The sequence below is a fragment of the Microcebus murinus genome, chromosome 11, assembly GCF_040939455.1.
Source record: "Microcebus murinus isolate Inina chromosome 11, M.murinus_Inina_mat1.0, whole genome shotgun sequence".
Lineage (NCBI taxonomy): Eukaryota > Metazoa > Chordata > Mammalia > Primates > Cheirogaleidae > Microcebus > Microcebus murinus.
The window spans coordinates 65,736,132-65,749,612 of NC_134114.1; the positions used below are offsets into that span (position 1 = coordinate 65,736,132).

General features: G+C 32.3%; 1 long non-coding RNA gene across 1 annotated transcript in view; it reads right to left on the bottom strand.

Annotated features, from left to right (window-relative positions):
• Nucleotides 1–5,975: 5,975 nt before the first annotated feature.
• The window catches only part of LOC142873805 (uncharacterized), a 35,200-nt gene continuing 27,694 nt past the window's right edge, over nt 5,976–13,481 (bottom strand). The window contains exons 3-5 of the long non-coding RNA XR_012921778.1: nt 10,742–10,865; nt 8,820–9,014; nt 5,976–6,108 (exon numbers count right to left, since the gene is read on the bottom strand). This is a non-coding gene — a long non-coding RNA (uncharacterized LOC142873805). The remainder of the gene's footprint in view (nt 6,109–8,819; nt 9,015–10,741; nt 10,866–13,481) is intronic.

Here is a 13,481-nt window from a genome sequence, read left to right on the forward strand (position 1 = left end):
AAAATGAATAAATCACAGGTGTGATTTCCAGGCAAGATGCTACATACGCTGACCTCCATGACCCTATAATCTGTGGGCCTCTCCTTCGTCCTACAACTTTTTAGTAACCAGCCTCTTTCCCCACCCATATCCCCAAACACACACACCACAGCCCGATTAGCCCTCATTGTCATAGGTAAATTTCACTTCAGAAAAAAAGAAATACTTATAAATGATATTCCCCATCTTTTTATGGAGATTTTGTTTTATGAATATAGGCTGCATCTCAAGGTACGCAGGAATGGATGCCACTATTAATTTAGTTGCACCACTGTCTAAGCCCAAGGTGAATTTTGTATAATGTTATAAAAAAAAAAATCTACTGAAAATTCTGAGCTGTTGCTTTTTACTTTTAGAAATTCTCTTAAGAAAAGGCCCTGACACTTCAACATTTGCTCCCCATGTGAGTCGTGAAGGTGCTGGCAGTGTGGCCTTCATCCGGGTTCTTTTGCTCAGCATCTATTCCTTCTTATTCGGTGACTGAACTAAGGACCACATGACTTGCTTAGGTGAAGTACATTCCAGTGGTTTCTTCCTGTCTTTTTCACAGTCTCTGGGCCTCAGATTCCTTGCAGTGTGCCTAGTGTATGGCACACCCTGCTCTGATCACACCAGAGCATTCCCAAGGACAGACTGTGCACTATTAGCCTGTGCGGGCCCCATGGCTGACTCTGAGTCCCAGCCCCCTTGAATTTTAATAAAGATTCTTAGTCGGTTGTTATGAAACAAATACTATAATGACACCCAGACAGGCTGTAGAATTATTTTTAAGCAGATGATGTGTGTGGCCCATGCCTCAGGCCCACTAAGTGATAATAATAGTAACACTATGCAGGAAGTAAGGAGAACACTGTTTTCATAAAAACTGCATAAATCTTAAAATGTTTCCTACCATCCTTCCACCTATCTCTTCTCTACCTTCCTCTCCACACCATCAGTAGTGCATGGTTCAGTATTGACTACCTCACTGAACTCAAGTAATACCAAAAAAAAAAAAAAAAAAAAGAAAGAAAGAAACATTAAGTATTCATTATAGAAAAATAAAAGATGACATTATACATGTATAATAAAAACAGCCAAGCTTTACATAGTTTTAAAAACTAAGCCCAGATTTGTTTGTCTTTTTAAGAGTCAGAAATAAATTCTTCTATATTTGACATCTTTCTCGATATATATGTATATATTTCATTTCATATATGTTACATATAATATATATATATAAAACATATATTTATGTATCAATATCAAGCTGTAGTAGTGGCATTGGACCTGAATTAATGGACTTTAGAAAAGACCTATGTGTCAAGTTGAAAACACTTAGAGGCAAGGGACTATTCTTTGAAACTTAGGAAACATTGCTCTCATAATGAGAATTATAAATCCTTTTTGAAAAGTGTCACATTAGGCTATTGATAGATTTAGGTTGCCAGCATTGCATCCAAATGTTAGTAGTAAAAAGTCTCAAATTTTGTTTTCATCTAGAAATTAAAGAAGCTGTGTTTTTTTTTTTCTTAAGCTCTGTATTTCCTATTCCATATACTGTTGAGAATTGCAAGATTGGATAAATATGGAATCCATTTAAAGAAATCTTATTAAAAATCCAACTTCCTAAAATTGTACCTTAAGTGAACTCCAGCATCAGAGAAACCAGCAAAGTGAGATGGGCAAACAGATTAAAGAGAAGGTTATAGCATAAAATACTTGTAATAGAAAAACATTTTAAGCTGTGTGTTTAATTTGCTATATTTTCCCTAAATTTGTAAAAATACACAATTTAAACTCAGAGAGCACAGTGATGTGATGCATTCAGGTACATCTGAGTCAAAGTCCTGGCTCAGCTTCTTATAGATGTCTCACTTTGTGTGATTTTTGTCTTTTTCTCCTCTTTTCTTTAGCTATGAAAAATAGCAAGCAAATAAGGAGAAAAACAGGTGGTTGTTTTTTTTTAAAATCCAAAAGAAAAAAATACGGAAAGGAGCTATAATAAGACTATTTTAGCTGAGACTATTTTTGTTTCTTTAAAAAGTTTGCATTAATGTCAATTTTATATATTTGGTTTTGTTTTCTTCCATTTCTTCTTTATTGTCAATTCTTAAGCATTCCTGTTTCTTATTCATACTTGAATTCTTTGTATTTTTTTCTTTAGTTTGACATGATTCTTATTTTATTTCCACTTCTAAGTAATTCATTTTCTATTCATGCCCAGCTACTCTCACTTGTACTTAATGAAAATATCAGATTTCCTGTCTCTCCGTGTCAGCTACAGGCTCATAACTATCCTGATTTCTTCTAATTCTCTCTCAAAAACCGTAGAGAGTGATAGCATGTGAAACTTAACACATTTAGTTCCGGCACTCCCATCACAATAACGAAGAAAGAAAGGTATATGTACGCTGCATCCTTTTCAAAGTCCAGCTGTTAATCCAGATTCCCGACAGCTTTTAGGGTTATTGTATTTTACTGTGGTCTGGATAACATTCACTTCTATATCTCAGAACTTCAGAGTTATCTGCAAACTACTCCACTGCTTCATACAGAATCTTCTTTAATATTAAACTATTATATGTGTTAAAGCTTCGAAACTGGGGGGAATTACCTCAATATTACAGGAACGATAGGAAAATACTGATGATTTCTATGTAACTGAAGTTCTTTTTGACAAAGCCGATTGATTTTCACTTTATCAGAAGCCCACACCAAAGTGCGTGTCCCAGAATACGTTACTATATTTTAAGACATCCTCTGTCGTTACAAGCCTTCCTTATAATCCAAAAGCTAGATAATATTTCTGAGTTAAATAGTATCTCCCCATTTTCTGATATTCAAATCCAAAAGCAGAACAACTCCTTGTACTTAGCTTTACAAATGGACTACAGACCCTATTATAGAAACAAAAACAACTAAATTAAATAATAAAAATATAGCCTAAAAATTAAAAATAATTAATATCCAGAATAAAAGTCCCCTTGGTAACTATTTTCAATTAAATTGTAGAGATATGTATTTTATTGCCAGTCATTGCCTACCAGGGTCTTGCTTTGCTCCATTTTACTCAAAGGCACAATTGTTTAATATTTTTAGTAGCACTTGTCATACTATATTTTTATTGTTGATGCTCTTTTCAGTCTTACTCATTAGATTTTGAGTCTCTTGAGAAAAGATGTTATGTTTTCTTTGATTCTGTATTGCTAAGCACTTTGTCCAGTGACCAGAAAGTAGTAGGAATAGCAGAGTAAATGTTAATAACTACCACATTCTGGGCTTCTACCATATTCCAGGAATGCCAAATATTTTATTAGTATATCAGTAGCTCCTTATTTCAACCCTACAAGATAGATCTTAGTATCTCCATTTTTTATATGCAAAATTATGTCTCATGGAAGTTAATCAGCCTGCCCGACTTTACATAGCTTATAAGATAATATTTTAAACGGACTTGTTTCCAAAGCACAAATTTCATTGTTATATAAGCATTAGTAGTTTTTTAATTAAATGAATGAATAAATGCATGACTGCATAAACATAGGGTGCATGCACATAAATACGCTCTCATATATATCCACATAAATTTATTCTCCTTTCTTCATCACATATAATTTTTAGACACATATAATGAAGTATAAGTTAGGAGGAAAGGTATAAGTTAGGAGAAAAAGACATTGGACTCTACCTTTTTTGTCTTTTTTATGATGTTCTCAGTGAAAAACAGAAGTTACTAAGGAGCGTAGATAATTATGACTGGTTGCAAAAGAGAAGACAAAAATGTGTTTGGCCCAGATTAGGCTGAAGGTAAGGGAGGCATCAATTATGATACACTGATTTTAGACATTATTTGGGAGAGGGGATGATTTCTAGATTCAAACTTGAAGACAAGCCGTTAGAATTGGTGGGTCCTACTGCCCCTGGAGAGGAGTGGACATCGACTGCCACAGAAAATTAATCAGCAGACAAGTCTTTTCCCATTACATGAAAATCCAGCTCATAAGACAGTCTCATTGAGGCAACAATCCCTTTTAGGAGATGAGATAAATTCTCTTAACGTAAAATTCTACAACCTATCTGGTAAACAGATGTGGCAGTATTGTTCAGGACACTTGAGAAATATTTGCTCCCATGCTGGACGTCTTCATCCAAGAAAATGGTTGCTAGACCATTGTTCCATTTCTTTTCTGTTCTGTAGAACAAGCACATCTAGCAGTTTTAGAAAGGCAATATTCACATACTTTCTGTCTATGTTTTTCCTTGTTGGGCATCTGAAAAACAAAGAATCTAGATTAGAAAGAAATAGAGTAGAAAGTAATTTCAAAGACTAGCATGGAAGTCACTCACTGAACCACCAATTTTAGACCCCAAGATGTCACAACTAAACCTTCTGTTTCTTCTTTCTTGGGATCAGCACTCTGAGCAGTTTTTATAGTTGGGTGCTATATACATCCCCAGTAGAGCATAAAAAGAATCCAAGAGGATTTCAAGCATAAACAACTTTGCAAGAGCTAAATAAGAAGTTATTTGGGATGCTTACCCCAAATTTCTGTTTGAGGACTTCAACTTTACAAATCAGCAGAGAAAAACGTATTTAACCCATGCAATGCAGCAAGACATATTCTATATATTCAAAAGCTGGAAAGAGGGGCTTTAAATACTTTGTGCCCTGACTTCAACTATGTGTGCAGCCCACTGTCAACCCTATTTTTAAAGGAAAATGTCCTTTCAAATATTCTTTCATGTGATCAAAAGAAATGGTTCTATACTTCTACTTCCTTGCTTAAAGTAACTAACAAAGCTGAATAGCACAATTCTAAGAGGTAAATTCTATGAAAACCAAAGCAAAACTAAGGAAATGAAAATTCACAGCTCATATATGAATCAAAAGAAAATGAAGAATGTCATGTATTAATACAAGAGAAACAGTGAATTGAAATCAATGTCTTAATTTTGAAATACAGTACTTTTTTAAAGTTCTCAGGAACATAGTAGGTTTGTAATACCTGTCATCGCTTTCTGAGATCTTTCTGCAGGTGCATAATTTAATCATTCCACCTGAAGTGTCAGGCACATAAAGGTATTATTAGTTAAGAGTGAGTAGTACTTTAATTTGAAATAGGAGACTTGAATTTTGTTTTTAGCTATTAAAAGCAGATAAAAAGTGAATAATTTCATCGTTTTAAATAACCACATTTCTTACTATTTTAACTTTAGCCAAGATGATCTCCCATAATGTATGACAACATTTATTTTGAGACTATTAAGTTTTAACTTTTGGAACAAGATAAGCCAAACACCACCACAGAGACTTCTAACCTTTGAAATTCCTATTGAGAGTGAATTTTAGGAAGAGATAGGAATTGAAATCAATTCAGTAAACATATATTCATTGACTATAATATGTCAAGCATCATTAGGCATTGTATATAAAGAAGTAAGTGCTAGTCCCTACTCTCCAGGGTCTTACAGACTAATGGGTGAAACACACATATATAAAAAGATAGCATAGAACAGGTTAAATGCTAAGGTAAATGCATGTACAGGCTATTATTAATTCTAACTGAGCGATAAAGTTTCTGAAGGAGGTAATTAAGCTGAGCTGAATTCTAAAGAATAGATAAACATAAACAAGGAATAGAAGTAAATCCTGGAAGAGAGTGAGGTAGGAAAGAGGATGATAAAGCTGGAGGACTATAGAACACATATTTCCAGAATATGAACAGAGAGAGGAGTGAGGGACAACCCTGAAAATAATGAGGTAAAATATTTACTCAATACCACAAAATGATATAGTGATCAAGAGTTTAGGCTCTGAGAAAGAATACTTGGATTTGAATCCTGACTCCAATGTTTACCAAGTATATGGCCTTGAGAAGTCATCTAAATTCTCCATGCCTCAGTCTCCCCATGTGTGTAATAGGGTCAATGCCAGTCCCTAACTGATAGGGTTGCTGTGGGGATCAAATTAGGTAATGTACATAAAGCACTAAAAACATTGCCTGCCTTATGGTAAGAAAACTGTAAGCAATGACTGTTGTCATGGCACAGACACTCTATTGACTCCATTCTGGAAGGTGCCATCTCCTGTAAAACACAATCTTTTTGTAATAAATACAATCAACAACAGTATATCAATTAATTGATAATTAATATATCAATTAATCAAAATTAATCAATTTTTAAGGCTTTAAGTGAGAATAAATAAAATGCTGGTATTCTGGGGAATTCCCAGAATAGGAAGCACAAGTGATCATAAATCCCACCATAACAACTAGACCAAATTAAAACCCCCCCCCCCCACACACACACACACACATACAGATAGAGAGATGTCAGAAAATGTTATAGCGAAAGAAATTTAAAATAACTAGTTTCCAGAGAAGAAAGAGCCACTTTTTTCAGCAACTACCAGCACCTGTTCCCTCTCAGGGAGTATCAGCCATATTGGGATAAAGTGGGCAAGAAATTGACCTAAAATGGGTAGAATAACTCTGCTAGGGTAGTGAGAAATACTTTATCCCAACATGGCTGGCATGTTAGACTGGAATCTATAGTATTCCCAACGTCAAAGTTGATTCCTCTTCCTCAAGGGACTTTTGCTGAGAGTGTGGCAGCACAGAATGCTTGGTTTGGGCTGAAAAACAGAAGAAAATTTCTACGGCCTTGTAGTGTTTCAATCCCAGATTTTTTTCTAGAGGGTGCTTGTAATCTCATTCAGGGTGGATATCACTCTTAATACATTTGAAATCAGATACAAACTGAAGCTCAGACTCAACCCAGACTCCGCCCACCTGAATTCCTATTTGGATTAAAATAGTTATCTCCTTACCCCTAGCAGCATGTGACAGAGAAAGAGACGTGCCCTCTCTGGAGGAAATTATTTTTATTCCAAATCCCTTGGTTGTTTAAAATATGCAATCTTTCTTACCGTTAAAAATGAGAAAAAGAAAAAAATTATATAGAAGCAGATCAACAAATAAGTTAGAATTGGGAGTTAATAGAATATAAACTTTAAAAGTACAGTTTTTAATATATTAAAAAATTGGAAGAAAAGATGGAAATAATGGGGAAAATTTCCATTTCTCAATAAAGAAATGAAATCTAAAAATCAACAACATCCTAGATCTGAATTTTTTTTCTTAATTCTGAAATTAAGATTTTTTTTGAGATATGAAGCTAAATATAGTAAATTGCATACAGTAGCAGAAAGGATCAATGAATGTGAAAATAGGTTAATAGAAATTATCCAAGCTTAATTAGATAGATTAAAAAATGCAAAAAAAAAATCTAAAACAGCTTGTAAGAAGCACACAGGACAATATAGCATTTGTATGATCAGAGTCCCCAAAGAAAAGGAAAAATGATTTTAAAAACTGAACTATCCAATTATTTAAAATCTTCAGTGAACTCATGCAAGATAAGTACAAATAAAACTATACTAATCACATCATAGTCAAATTACTGAACACTAAATTTAAAGAAAAAAATTCTTAAAAATAGACTGAGATAAAAGACACTTTACCTACAGAGGAACAACAACAGCAAAAAGAGACTGTTGACATCTCATCAGAAACAATGCAAGCCAGAAGATAATGAAATGTCATCTATAAAGTGATGAATGAAAAAGAAAGAAATAGCTGTCAACTAGATTTCTATACCTAGTGAAAGTATCATTCAAAAAGAAAGACAAAAGAAAGGGATATTCAAACAAAAGCTGAGAGAATTTGTTGTCAGCAAACTCAAACTACAAGAAATTTTAAAGGAAAATACTAAAAAAAGGTTCTAACTAAAAGGAAATTAATTTAAAGATGGAAGCACACATGCTCAGAAAGCAGTGATGAGCACCTAGAGGGTAAATATGCTAGGAATGTTTAAAAAGGCTATTTACTTTCAAAAGCAACAATATTTAATGTATTTAAAAGCAACTATATTAATGTATTACATATAATGTACATATGTAAAACTAAAATAAATAACATCAATAGGAAAATAGCAGGAAAGCAGGTTAATGAAATTTTAAGGTGTTGAAGTTCTTATATTCAAGATGGTTCTTTCTTTTGAATTTAATTTAATTTTTTTTTTTTTTTTTTTTTTTTTTTTTTTGAGACAGTGTCTCACTCTGTTGCCTGGGCTAGAGTTTAGCTCACAGCAACATCAAACTCCTGGACTCAAGCAAGCCTCCTGCCTCAGCCTCCTGAGTAGCTGGGACTACAGGCACATGCCACCACGACTGGTTAAGTTTTTTCTATTTTTAGTAGACACGGAGTCTCACTCTTGCTCAGGTTGGTCTTGAACTCCTGAGCTCAAGCAATCCTCCCTCCTCAGCCTCCCAGAGTGCTAGGATTACAGGCGTGAACCACCTCACCCGGCCTTCAAGATAGTTCTTAATAAATTAAGAATGCCTATTGTAAGGACTACCTACCAAAAAATACAAAAAGTATGGCTTAAAAAAAGCAATAGCATAAATAATGTAAATCAAAAAAATGCAAAAGCTTAAGAAAAAAGAAACAGAAAATGGGAACAAAAAAAGAGCAAGACTGTTGGATTAAACGTAACTATATCAACTAAACGCTGTACTTAAAAGAAATTATGAAGCTGAATTTATATGTGTGCATATATATATATATATATACACATACATACACACACTGCTTACACTAGGCAGTCTAAATGTAAGTATGCAGGTAGGCTGAAAATAAAAGAATAAAAAAAACATCACTCAAGTACTAACCGGAAGAAAGGCAATGTAATATGTTAATACAGATGGTCCCTGACTTATGATATTTCAACTTTACCATGATATGAAAGTGAGACACATTCAGTAGAAACGGTACTTTGAATTTTGAATGTTGATCTTTTCTCAGGCCGGTGATATGCAGTACGATACATTTCTCCTGATGCTGGGCAGTGTCAGCAAGCTGCAGCTCCCAGTCAGCAGGCTACCACTCTACATTGGGCTGTGTTGGAAGGTGATTTTGCCCAACTGTAGGCTAATATATGAGTACATTGAAGATAAGCAGGTTAGGAACATTCAATGCATTTTCAACTGACAATATTTTCAAGTTAAGAAGGGTTTATTGGGACATATTAATAACACCATTGTAAATTGAGAATCATCTGTATAAGAAACTGGAAACTTCAAGACAAAATATATTACTAGCATTAAAGAGAGACAGTTCATCATGATAAAGGGGTCATTCATCAGGAAGACATAATAGTCTTATTTGTATACACACCTAATATCATACATAGCAAGGCTGCACGATATATGGTCCACATATAACCATCTATGTTTCTCTATCCCACCAACAGTCAATTGAAAATAAAATTTGTAAAACACTATCGCTTCTAATAACATCCTAAAGTATTTTAAAAGCTAAGAATCAATTTAACAAAAGCTAACTTTGCTGAGAGAAACTAAAGAAGAATTAAGTAAATTGACATATTTACTTATGTACTAGAAAATTCAATATTTGATAGGATGTCAATTCAATTCTTTCAACTTATTTGTATCTCTGAACTTAAAATATGTCTCCTTTGGACAGCATAGAATTATTTTGTTTTTTAAAACATCAAGTCTGACAACATCCGAATTTTGATTGGAATGTTTAAACCATTCACCTTTAATGTTATTATTAATATGGTTGGATTAACAACTATCAATCTGTTTGATCAATTTGTTTTCTATATGTCTCATGTCTTTTTTTTCTCTCTCATGTCTTTTTTTGTCTGTTTTTCTCTTACTGACTTCTTTTCTATTAAGTGAATATCTCTTAGTGTAATATTTTAATTATGTTAATAACTTTTCATCATGTGTTTGGAACAATTTTCTTATGGTAGGGCTTACAGACACATTGTAACTTATCAGAATCTACTTTAGATTTATACTAACAATTGCAGTGAGATTTGGAAACTTTTAGTTCTAGATAGCTCTATTCTCTCCTCCTTTTATTCTATTATACATATTATATCTATATATGTTACAAACCCAGTAGTACATTGGTATGCTATAATACATATATATATGTATACACACACAAATATAATATTTTGTAGAGTCTCAGAGAAGAAAAAAGAGCAAATATACATTCATATTGTTTATTATACTAACCTTATATTTTTTCTATTTTTGTTTCTTTTCATTTCTCTTCAATTTCTCTATTTGTTGTGGATCAAAGTTACCATGTATTGTCATTGTCTTGCTCCAATACAACTTTGTTCCCACCCATTTCATTTGTGCTTTCATTGTCAATATATTTTTATGTGTTATAGAATCAACAATACAGTTATAGACATATCACTTTTTGCAACTGGTATTTAATTCAGTTAACAGAAGAAAAGACAAGAAATATGCAATTATACTGCTTTTTATAATTACTTACATAATTATATTTACCAATTCTTGGGGTTTTTTTAAATGTGGATTTGAATTATTGTCTATTGTCACTTGCGTTCAACCTGAAGAACTTATTTTAAGATTTCTTAGAAGGTGAATCTGCTGACAACAAACTGTCTAAGATTTTTTTTTTTTCTTTTTAATCTGGTAATGTCTTCATTTTACCTTCACTTTTGAAAGATAGTTTCCTGCATATAAAATTCTTGATTATCAGTTTATTTTTTTTTCTTTTAAGCACTTTGAATATGTACTTTCACTACCTTATTGCCTCCATTATTTATTATGTTAAATTAGCTATTAATCTTATTAAGAATTACTTACATATGATGAGTAATTTTTCTTATTGTTTCAATAGTTTCTCTTTATCTCTGTTGAACTGTTTGACTTTGATGTGTCTGTGTGTTGATCTTCTTTAAGTACCTGGCGTTCGTGGAGATTCTTGAGTCTGTAGATTAATATTTATCATCAAATTTGGAAAGATTTTAGTCATTATTTCTTCAAATTTTCCTGCTCCTCTATCTTTCTGCTCTCCTCTAGCACTCTCAGTACATTTATGATGGTCTGCTTAATGGTGCCCCACATTCCTCTGACACTGTTAATTTTTATTTCAGTTTTTCTTTCTGCGTTCATATAGCATAATCTCTGTAGATCTGTTTTTACCTCACCACTCTTTCTTCTGCCAGCTCAAATCTACTGTTGAAACCCTTTAGTGATTTTTTTTTCATTTCAGTTATGATACATTTCAACCCCAGACCTACCATTTAAAGAATTATTTTTATCTTTTTAGTTATTTTCTATTTGATGAGACATTGTTATCATACTTTAATTCTTTAAACATCATTTCCTTTAGTTCTTTGAATCTATTTATAGTAGTAGCTTTAAAAGCGGCTAAGTCCAACAAGTGGGCCCTCTCAAAAGCAGGTTCTATTGCCTGCTTTTTATCTTTGCATGAGTCACACTTTTCTGCTTCTTTGCATGTCTTGGATATGACTTTTTTATTACCTTCTTTTACATTGCTAATGCATATCTTTGGTCTCAAGGTATACAATGTGAGTTTAATTAGGCTCAGAAAAAATCTATTTCTATTGGAGAGAAACAAATCAAAGGTCTACAATCATGTTTTAATAAACTATTATCAAAAATGCAAAATAATTATTGCTGCTAGAAAATTACACAGAAAAAAAATTTGTAACGTTTTATAATTTTAACCTCCGTGAGTTTTATCTATAAAGTATGAACCAATAAAAAAGTTTTCAAATGCCAGCACTTGAAATTTATCCTTATATAGTTTCTTGGAATGAAGAACTTGCTAGTAATGTGAGTGCATGGAGAAGTATTTCTCATTACTCATACCTGTGTACACTCCAAATATTTATTTTTGATCTTATGTTTTATATCTTATAATGAGTACCTAATTTTGTTTTCTTCCTAACAGTAGTACTGGCCATTGTTAGTGACCAAGTATTCATGGCTTATTCATACACACATCTAACTCAGAAGTCTAAGTTCGCCATTTTGATCTTTTGAGGTATTTTGTCATTCTGTATGTCAAATGTTGCTTTTATTTTCATTACGTTTGTTTTTCTTATTTGTTTTTTGGTTTAACAAGAAAATTTCACAGCATATTTATCAGCAGATTATATTTATTTAGATAAAAGCATGATTAATTAAAAACCACTAGTAGTAATAATCATTTGGTTATCATAAATGTTGTCTCTAGACAGTGTTTAAGTTGGCAATATTTTAACAGCCAAATTATTTCTTCCAAGAAAAGGATGTAAATGTTTTCAAGATTGAATTAGCCTTTGTGAAATTCATTCAAGAGTATTACAGCAGTTTTTGCAATCCTGCATAATAACATTCTAGGGTTTCTCTAATACAAGTTCTTCTAGGACAAATAGTTGTTAATTTCCTAAGGAATATGGGAAAAAAAAAACTGAATAAATGGCAAGAGACACCATGTACCTAGATAAAAAACTAAATAGTATAAAGATGTCAATTCTCTCCAAATTAACATATGAACTTAATACAATCATAAAGAATATATCAGAAAGTTTATTTTCTCATATCTCTTTTTTTCTTTCAGCATATTATGGGGGTACAAACATTAAGGTTACATACATTGCCCTTATAAAACTGTTCAAATGATTTTCTAGAGGACATATGTGAATGATTGGCTGTGAAATATTTTAAAATGTAACATTATACCATATGTAAAAATTATTTTAAAGACTTAATATATTTTTTGAAAGCAGAAATAGATCAATGGTAAAGAATAGAATGACCATAAAGGGATAAAATTATATTTAATAATTGAGGATATAATAAATATTGTATGCCAAATCATTGGAGAAATAATTCAAGAGCTTTGGGAAAATTGTCAACCATTGAGGAATAAAATTAGATTCCTATATCACCACCATACATCTAAATCCTAGATGAATTAAAAATCTAAATAAAAACATAAAGGGTGAAAAAAAGAGAAATAAACGCACTTGTTAATTCGCACTTGAAAAACATAAAGGAATAAATAAAAGCACTTGTTAATTCTGTTATTTGACTTTTTAAAAATGTGTATTTGATCTTGCCAAAGTAGAAAGTATGAAAGAAAAGTTTGTGGAATTTCACTATGAAAAATACAAAATAAAAAGCCCCATCATATTTGGAACATATATGAGGGCAAAGAAGCAGTATAATTAAAATGTAAATGTCTCACAAATGAAGACAAAGTCACCAGCAAGAATTGGGATGGAGAAACCAAAATTAACAAAAGAAGAAATATAGAGGAAAAAATTCCACATCACCAATAATTAATAAATGCAAATTAAAACAATAAAATATAAATACTGCCTTTCAAGCTGGAAATGACAGCTAACAAATCTCCAAATTTGGAAAAAATAAGTTTTCATAGGACCAGAGCAGTTGGAAATCAGTATATTTTCTGTGAGAGAATTGACCATATATATCAAAAGTGTTACAATGTTTACCACTCATTGATTGGATAGTTACAGTTCCAGAAATCTATCATAAGGAAATAATCATGAAAGTATGAAAGATTTAG